Source organism: Arachis hypogaea, chromosome 16 (assembly GCF_003086295.3).
Source record: "Arachis hypogaea cultivar Tifrunner chromosome 16, arahy.Tifrunner.gnm2.J5K5, whole genome shotgun sequence".
Taxonomy (NCBI): domain Eukaryota; kingdom Viridiplantae; phylum Streptophyta; class Magnoliopsida; order Fabales; family Fabaceae; genus Arachis; species Arachis hypogaea.
The window spans coordinates 99,023,045-99,032,135 of record NC_092051.1 but is presented as its reverse complement, the minus strand read 5'-3'; the positions used below and the strand labels follow the sequence as shown (position 1 = coordinate 99,032,135).

Genomic DNA, 9,091 nt, shown 5'->3' with positions numbered 1-9,091 from the left:
TTAAATAAAAATCACATTTCTGGACTTTACTATGAGTTTGTGTGTTTTTCTGTGATTTCAGGTATTTTCTGGCTGAAATTGAGGGACTTGAGCAAAAATCAGATTCAGAGGTTGAAGAAGGACTGCAGATGCTGCTGGATTCTGACCTCCCTGCATTCAAAGTAGATTTTCTTGAGCTACAGAACTCCAAATGGCGCGCTCTCAATTGCGTTGGAAAGTAGACATCCATGGCTTTCCAGAAATATATAATAGTCCACACTTTGCTTGAGTTTAGATGACGAAAACTGGCGTTCAATGCCAGTTTCATGCTGCATTCTGGAGTTAAACGCCAGAAACAGGTTGCAGAGTGGAGTTAAACGCCAGAAACAGGTTACAAACTGGCGTTCAACTCCAAGAGAAGCCTCTACATGTGTAAAGCTCAATGCTCAGCCCAAGCACACACCAAGTGGGCCCCAGAAGTGGATTTCTGCACCATTTACTCATTTCTGTAAACCCTAGTAACTAGTTTAGCATAAATAGGACTTTTTACTATTCTATTTACATCTTTGGATCATCTTTGGATTATCTTTTGATCATTTGATCATGTTTAGGGGGCTGGCCTCTCGGCCATGCCTGGAACTTCATCACTTATGTATTTTCAACGGTAGAGTTTCTACACACCATAGATTAAGGTGTGGAGCTCTGCTGTTCCTCATGAATTAATACAAAGTACTATTGTTTTTCTATTCAGTTCAAGCTTATTCCGATTCTAAGATATTCATTCGCACCTCAATATGAATGTGATGATCGTGACAGTCATCATCATTCCCAACCTATGAACGCGTGCCTGACAACCACTTCCGTTCTACCTTAGATTGAATGAATTTCTCTGGAATTCCTTAATCAGAGTCTTCGTGGTATAAGTTAGAATCCATGGACGGCCATTCTTGAGATCCGGAAAGTCTAAACCTTGTCTGTGATATTCCGAGTAGGATCTGGGAAGGGATGGCTGTGACGAGCTTCAAACTCGCGAGTGCTGGGCGTAGTGACAGACGCAAAAGGATCAATGGATCCTATTCCAGTATGATTGAGAACCGACCGATGATTAGCCATGCAGTGACAACGCATTGGACTATTTTCACTGAGAGGACAGGATGTAGCCATTGACAACGGTGATGCCTAACATACAGCTTGCCATAGAAAGGAGTATGAATGATTGGATGAAGACAATAGAAAAGCAGAGGTTCAGGAGGAACAAAAGCATCTCTATACGCTTATCTGAAATTCTCACCAATGAATTACATATGTATCTCTATCCTATTTTATATTTTAATTATATTTTAATTATCAAAAATCTATAATCAATTGAATTCGCCTGATTGAGATTTACAAGGTGACCATAGCTTGCTTCAAGCCGACAATCTCCGTGGGATCGACCCTTACTCACGTAAGGTTTATTACTTGGACGACCCAGTGCACTTGCTGGTTAGTTGTGCGAAGTTGTGACAAAGAACTAAGATTATGAACGTGCGTATTGAGTTTTTAGCGCCGTTACCAAGGAATGGAACCGTCACGATTTCTGCGCACCAAGTTTTTGGCGCCGTTGCCGGGGATTATTCGAGTTTGGACAACTGACTGTTCATCTTGTTGCTCAGATTAGGTAATTTTATTTTAATTTTAAGCTTTTTATTTCTTATTTTAGAAAAATAAAAAAAAATTTCTTCTTTTTCGTTCTTCCCAAAATAATTTTCAAAAAAAAAAACCAAAAAAAATTAACAAAATCATAAAATAAAAAATAATTTGATGTTTCTTGTTTGAGTCTAGTGTCTAATTGTAAGTTTGGTGTCAATTTCATACTTTTAACTTTTCTTAAATTTTCGAAGAACACATGCATTGAGTCTCTTTCTTGTTCTTCATGATCTTCAAGTTGTTCTTGACAAGTCTTCTTGTTTGATCTTCATATTTTCTTATTTTGTGTCTTTTCTTGTTTTTCATATGCATTTTCAATTTCTTAGTGTCTAAATATTAAAAAATTTCTAAGTTTGGTGTTTTGCATGTTTTCTTTTATTGAAAATTTTTCAAAAATACATACTTGATGTTCATCATGATCTTCAAAGTGTTCTTGGTGTTCATCTTTGCATTCAAAGTGTTCTTGCATATTTTTCTTGTTTTGATTCATAATTTTCATGTTTTGAGTCTTTTTGATGTTTTTTTCTTTCATCATTAAAAATTCAAAAATAAAAAATATCTTTCCCTTTTTCTTCTCATCAAATTCGAAAATTTGAGTTAACTTTTTCAAAAATTTTTAAAATCTAGTTGTTTCTTATGAGTCAAATCAAATTTTGAATTTAAAAAATTTTATCTTTTTCAAATCTTTTTCAAAAATCAAATCTTTTTCAATTTTTTTCCTTTCATAATTTCGAACCTTTCAAAATTATTTTCAAAATCTTTTTCTTATTTTTATTTCATATTTTCAAAATTAATGCTAACAATTAATGTGATTGATTCAAAATTTTTAAGTTTGTTACTTGCCTAGTAAGAAAGGTTCAATCTTTAAACTCTAGACTCATATCTTTTTAGTTTCTTGTTAGTCAAGTAATCAACTTTAATTTCAAAATAAAATATTTTTAAATTTCTTTTTCAAATCTTTTTCAAAATAAGTTTCAATCACATATTTTCAAAATCAATTTCAAAATCTTTTCTAACTTCTTATCTTTTCAAAATTAATTTTCAAATCTTTTTCAATTAATCCTATCCTTTTGTTTCAATCATATATTTTTCAAAACTACCTAACTAACTCTCTCTCTAATTTTCGAAAATCACCTTCCCTCTTTTTCAAAATTTCTTTTTAATTAACTAATTGTTTTAAATTTAATTTAATTTGATTTAATTTTTCCTTTCTTAATTTTTGAATTTTTAATTTTAATTCTAATTATAAAACAAAAATACTTTTATTTTATTTTATCTAATTTTCAAAAATTCTTCTCCCTTACCTCCTTCTATTTATTTATTTATTTACTAACACCCCTCTTCATCTAAGAATTTGAACCTACTCCTCACCCTTGTGTTTGGATTCTCGTTCTTCTATTCATATCTTCTTCTTCTCACATAAAGGAATCTTTATACTGTGACATAGAGGATTCCATATTTTCTGTTATCTTCTTTTTCATATGAGTAGGAACAAGGACAAGAACATTCTTGTTGAAGCTGATCCTGAACCTGAAAGAACTCTAAAGAGGAAGCTAAGGGAAGCTAAAGCACAACTCTCTGGAGAAAATCTGACAGAAATTTTCGAAAAAGAAGGAGACATGGCCGAAAATAACAACAATGCAAGGAAGATGCTTGGTGACTTTACTGCACCTAACTCCAATTTACATGGAAGAAGCATCTCAATCCTTGCCATTGGAGCAAACAATTTTGAGCTGAAACCTCAATTAGTTTCTCTGATGCAACAGAATTGCAAGTTTCATGGACTTCCATCAGAAGATCCTTTTCAGTTCTTAATTGAATTCTTGCAGATCTGTGATACTGTTAAGACCAATGGGCTTGATCCCGAGGTCTACAGGCTTATGCTTTTCCCATTTGCTGTAAGAGACAGAGCTAGAATATGGTTGGACTCTCAACTTAAAGATAGCCTGAACTCTTGGGATAAGCTGGTCACGGCTTTCTTAGCCAAGTTCTTTCCTCCTCAAAAGCTTAGCAAGCTTAGAGTGGATGTTCAAACCTTCAGACAAAAAGAAGGTGAATCCCTCTATGAAGCTTGGGAGAGATACAAGGAACTGACCAAAAAGTGTCCTTTTGACATGCTTTCAGAATGGACCATCGTGGATATATTTTATGATGGTCTGTCTGAATTATCAAAGATATCATTGGACCATTCTGTAGGTGGATCCATTCACCTAAAGAAAATGCCTACAGAAGCTCAAGAACTCATTGACATGGTTGCAAATAACCAGTTCATGTACACTTCTGAAAGGAATCCTGTGAATAATGGGACGCTTCAGAGGAAAGGAGTTCTTGAAATTGATACTCTGAATGCCATATTGGCTCAGAATAAAATATTGACTCAGCAAGTCAATATGATCTCTCAGAGTCTGAATGGATTGAAGGAATCATCCAATAATACTAAAGAGGCATCTTCTGAAGAAGAAGCTTATGATCCTGAGAACCCTGCAATAGCAGAGGTGAATTATATTGGTGAACCCTATGGAAACACCTATAATCCCTCATGGAGAAATCATCCAAATTTCTCATGAAAGGATCAACAAAAGCCTCAACAAGGCTTTAATAATGGTGGAAGAAACAGGTTTAGCAATAGCAAACCTTTTCCATCATCCACTCAGCAACAGACAGAGAATTCTGAGCAGAATCCATCTAGCTTAGCAAATATAGTCTCTGATCTATCTAAGGCCACTGTGAGTTTCATGAATGAAACAAGGTCCTCCATTAGGAATTTGGAGGCACAAGTGGGCCAGCTGAGTACAAGAGTCACTGAAATCCCTCTAAGTACTCTCCCAAGCAATACAGAAGAAAATCCAAAAAGAGAGTGCAAGGCCATAGCCTTACATGATGTGGCCGAACCCAAAGAGGAGGAGGAGAACGTGATTCCTAGTGAGGAAGACCTCCTGGGACGTTCAGTGACCAATAAGGAGTATCCCTTTGAGGAACCAAAGGAATCTGAGGCTCATCTAGAGACCATAGAGATTTCATTGAACCTCCTTCTGCCCTTCATGAGCTCTAATGAGTACTCTTCCTCTGAAGAGGATGAAGACATTACTGAAGAGCAAGTTGCTAAATACCTTGGTGCAATCATGAAGCTGAATGCCAAATTATTTGGTAATGAGACTTGGGAAGATGAACCTCCTTTGCTCACCAATGAACTAAATGCATTGGATAGGCAGAAATTACCTCAAAAGAAACAAGATCCAGGCAAATTCTTAATACCCTGTACCATAGGCACCATGACCTTTGAGAAGGCTCTGTGTGACCTAGGGTCAGGAATAAACTTAATGCCACTCTCTGTAATGGAGAAACTTGGGATCTTTGAGGTGCAAGATGCCAGAATCTCATTAGAGATGGCAGACAACTCAAGAAAACAGGCTTATGGACAAGTAGATGATGTGTTAGTAAAGGTTGAAGGCCTTTACACCACTGCTGATTTCATAATCCTAGACACTGGGAAGGATGAGGATGAATCCATCATCCTTGGAAGACCCTTCCTAGCCACAGCAAGAGCTGTGATTGATGTGGACAGAGGAGAGTTGGTCCTCCAACTGAATGAGGACAACCTTGTGTTTGAAACTCAAGGATCTCCTTCTGTAACTATGGAGAGGAAGCATGAAAAGCTTCTCTCACTGCAGAGTCAACTAAAGCCCCCACAGTCAAAGTCTAAGCTTGGTGTTGGGAGGCCACAACCAAACTCTAAGTTTGGTTTTGAACCCCCACATTCAAACTCTAAGTTTGGTGTTGGGAGGTTCCAACCTTGCTCTGATTATCTGTGAGGCTCCATGAGAGCTCACTGTCAAGCTATTGACATTAAAGAAGCGCTTGTTGGGAGGCAACCCAATGTTATTTAATCATATCTATTTTATTTTCTTTTTGTTATTTCGTGTTTTATTAGGTTGATGATCATGTGAAGTCACAAAAACTACTGAAAAATAAAAAACAGAATGAAAAACAGCATTGAAAATAGCACACCCTGGAGGAGAGCAGTCTGGCATTTAAACGCCAGAAACAAGCATATGTTTGGCGTTTAACGCCAGAAACAGGCACCAAGCTGGCGTTTAACTCCAGAAACAAGCATCTGCCTGGCGTTAAACGCCAGAAACAGGCTACATTTGGGCGTTTAACGCCAGAAACAAGCAGCAATCTGGTGTTAAACGCCAAGATTGCACAGCAAGGGCGTTTTACACGCCTAATTGGAGTAGGGATGTTAAGTCCTTGACCCCACTTGATCTGTGGACTCCACAGAATCCCCTCAGGATCTGTGGACCCCACAGGATCCCCACATCTTCTTCTTTCATCTTCACACCTTTTCATAACTCTCTTCCCCAAATACCCTTCACCAATCACCTCAATCACTCTTTCCCATCACCTCTTCACCACTCACATCCATCCTCTCTTCCCCACAAACCCCACCTACCTTCAAAATTTAAACTATTTTCCCTCCCAAACCCAACCCTAATGGCCGAACCCTAACTCCCATCCCACCCCTATATAAACCCCTCTTTCCTTTTTCATTTTCACGCAATACAACCCTTTCTTCTTCCCTTGGCCGAATACACACCACTCTCCCTCTCCTCCATTCTTCTTCTTCTTCTACTACTTTCTTTCTTCTTTTGCTCAGGGACGAGCAAATATTTTAAGTTTGGTGTGGTAAAACCATAGCTTTTTGTTTTTCCATAACCATTTATGGCACCTAAGGCCAGAGAAACCTCTAGAAAGAGAAAAGGGAAGGCAATTGCTTCCACCTCTGAGTCATAGGAGATGGAGAGATTCATCTCAAAGGTCCATCAAGACCACTTCTATGAAGTTGTGGCCAAGAAGAAAGTGATCTCTGAGGTTCCTTTCAAGCTAAAAAAGAATGAGTATCTGGAGATCCGACTTGAGATCCAAAGAAGAGGTTGGGAAGCTCTCACCAACCCCATTCAATAAGTCGGGATCCTAATGGTTCAAGAGTTCTATGCAAACGCATGGATCACTAGGAACCATGATCAAAGTGTGAACCCGAATCCGAAGCATTGGCTCACCATGGTTCGGGGGAAATACTTAGATTTCAGTCTAGAAAATGTAAGGCTAGCGTTCAACTTACCAATGATGGAAGAGAACGCACGACCCTACACAAGAAGGGTTAACTTTGATCAAAGGTTGGACCAAGTCCTCATAGACATATGTGAGGAAGGAGCTCAATGGAAAATTGACTCAAGAGGCAAGCCGGTTCAACTAAGAAGGCATGACCTCAAACCAGTGGCTAGGGGATGGCTAGAGTTCATTCAACGCTCAATCATTGCTACTAGTAATTGGTCTGAAGTTACTATAGAACGGGCCATCATGATCCATAGTATCATGATTGGAGTGGAGGTGGAAGTTCATGAGATTATACCTCAAGAACTTTACAAGGTGGCTGACAAGTCCTCCACTTGGGCAAGGTTAGCCTTTTCTCACCTCATATGCCACCTCTGCAATTTGGCTGGAATTGACATAGAGAGAGACATCCTCATTGAAGAGGACAAGCCCATCACTAAGAAAAGGATGGAGCAAATAAGAGATCATGGACCTCAGCAAGAGCATGAGAAAATTCCCCACCATGAAATCTCTGAGATGCCTCAAGAGATGCACTTTCCTCCACAAAACTATTGGGAGCAAATCAACACCTCCCTAGGAGAATTAAGTTCCAATATGGGACAACTAAGGGTGGAGCACCAAGAGCACTCCATCATCCTCCATGAGATTAGAGAAAATCAAAGAGCCATGAGGGAGGAGCAACAAAGGCAAGGAAGAGACATAGAGGAGCTCAAAAGCACCATTGGTTCTTCAAGAAGAGGAAGATGCCACCCTCACTAAGGTGGACCCATTCCTTAATCTCCTTGTCTATTTATTTTACTGTTTTTCGATTTTTGAGCCTTATGTTTTATTGATATTTGTGTCTTTATTATATGATCATTAATGTTTAAGTGTCTATGTCTTAAAGCTATGAATGTCCTATGACTCCATCACCTCTCTTAAATGAAAACTGATTTAAAAATAAAAAAATAAGAAGTACATGGTTTCGAATTCATCCTTGAAACTAGTTTAATTATTTTGATGTGGTGACAATACTTTTTGTTTTCTGAATGAATGCTTGAACAGTGCATATGTCTTTTGAATTTGATGTTTATGAATGTTAAATATGTTGGCTCTTGAAAGAATGATGAAAAAGGAGACATGCTATTTGATGATCTGAAAAATCATAAAAATGATTCTTGAAGTAAGAAAAAGCAGTGAATACAAAAGCTTGCAGAAAAAAAAGAGAGAAAAGAAAAAAATGGCAAAAAAAAAAAGAAAAAAAAAGAGAAGGAAAAAGAAAAAGCAAGCAGAAAAAGCCAATAGCCCTTAAAACCAAAAGGCAAGGATAGTAAAAAGGATCCAAGGCTTTGAGCATCAGTGGATAGGAGGGCCTAAAGGAATAAAATCCTGGCCTAAGCGGCTAAACCAAGCTGTCCCTAACCATGTGCTTGTGGCGTGAAGGTGTCAAGTGAAAACTTGAGACTGAGCGGTTAAAGTCGAGGTCCAAAGCAAAAAAAAAGAGTGTGCTTAAGAACCCTGGACACCTCTAATTGGGGACTCTAGCAAAGCTGAGTCACAATCTGAAAAGGTTCACCCAGTTATGTGTCTGTGGCATTTATGTATCCGGTGGTAATACTGGAAAACAAAGTGCTTAGGGCCACGACCAAGATTCATAAAGTAGCTGTATTCAAGAATCAACATACTGAACTAGGAGAATCAATAACACTATCTGAATTCTAAGTTTCTATAGATGCCAATCATTCTGAACTTCAATGGATAAAGTAAGATGCCAAAACTATTCAAGAGGCAAAAAGCTACAAATCCCGCTCATCTGATTGGAGCTAAATTTCATTGATATTTTGGAATCTATAGTATATTCTCTTCTTTTTATTCTATTTGATTTTCAGTTGCTTGGGGACAAGCAACAATTTAAGTTTGGTGTTGTGATGAGCGGATAATTTATACGTTTTTTGGCATTGTTTTTACAAAGTTTTCAGTATAATTTAGTTAGTTTTTAGTATATTTTTATTAGTTTTTAAATAAAAATCACATTTTTGGACTATACTATAAGTTTGTATATTTTTCTGTGATTTCAAGTATTTTCTGGCTGAAATTGAGGGACTTGAGCAAAAATCAGATTCAGAGGTTGAAGAAGGACTGCAGATGCTGCTGGATTTTGACCTCCCTGCACTCAAAGTGGCTTTTCTGGAGCTACAGACCTCTAAATGGCGCACTCTCCATTGCGTTGGAAAGTAGACATCCAGGGCTTTCCAGCAATATATAATAGTTTATACTTTGCTCGAGTTTAGATGACGCAAACTGGCGTTCAACGCTAGTTCCATGCTGC

General features: G+C 37.7%; 1 non-coding gene across 1 annotated transcript; it reads right to left on the bottom strand.

The window, feature by feature from the left end:
* Window positions 1–3,680: 3,680 nt before the first annotated feature.
* On the bottom strand, window positions 3,681–3,788 carry LOC112760152 (small nucleolar RNA R71). The gene has a single exon (XR_003180603.1). It is a non-coding gene; the product is annotated as a small nucleolar RNA R71 (small nucleolar RNA).
* Window positions 3,789–9,091: the final 5,303 nt, after the last annotated feature.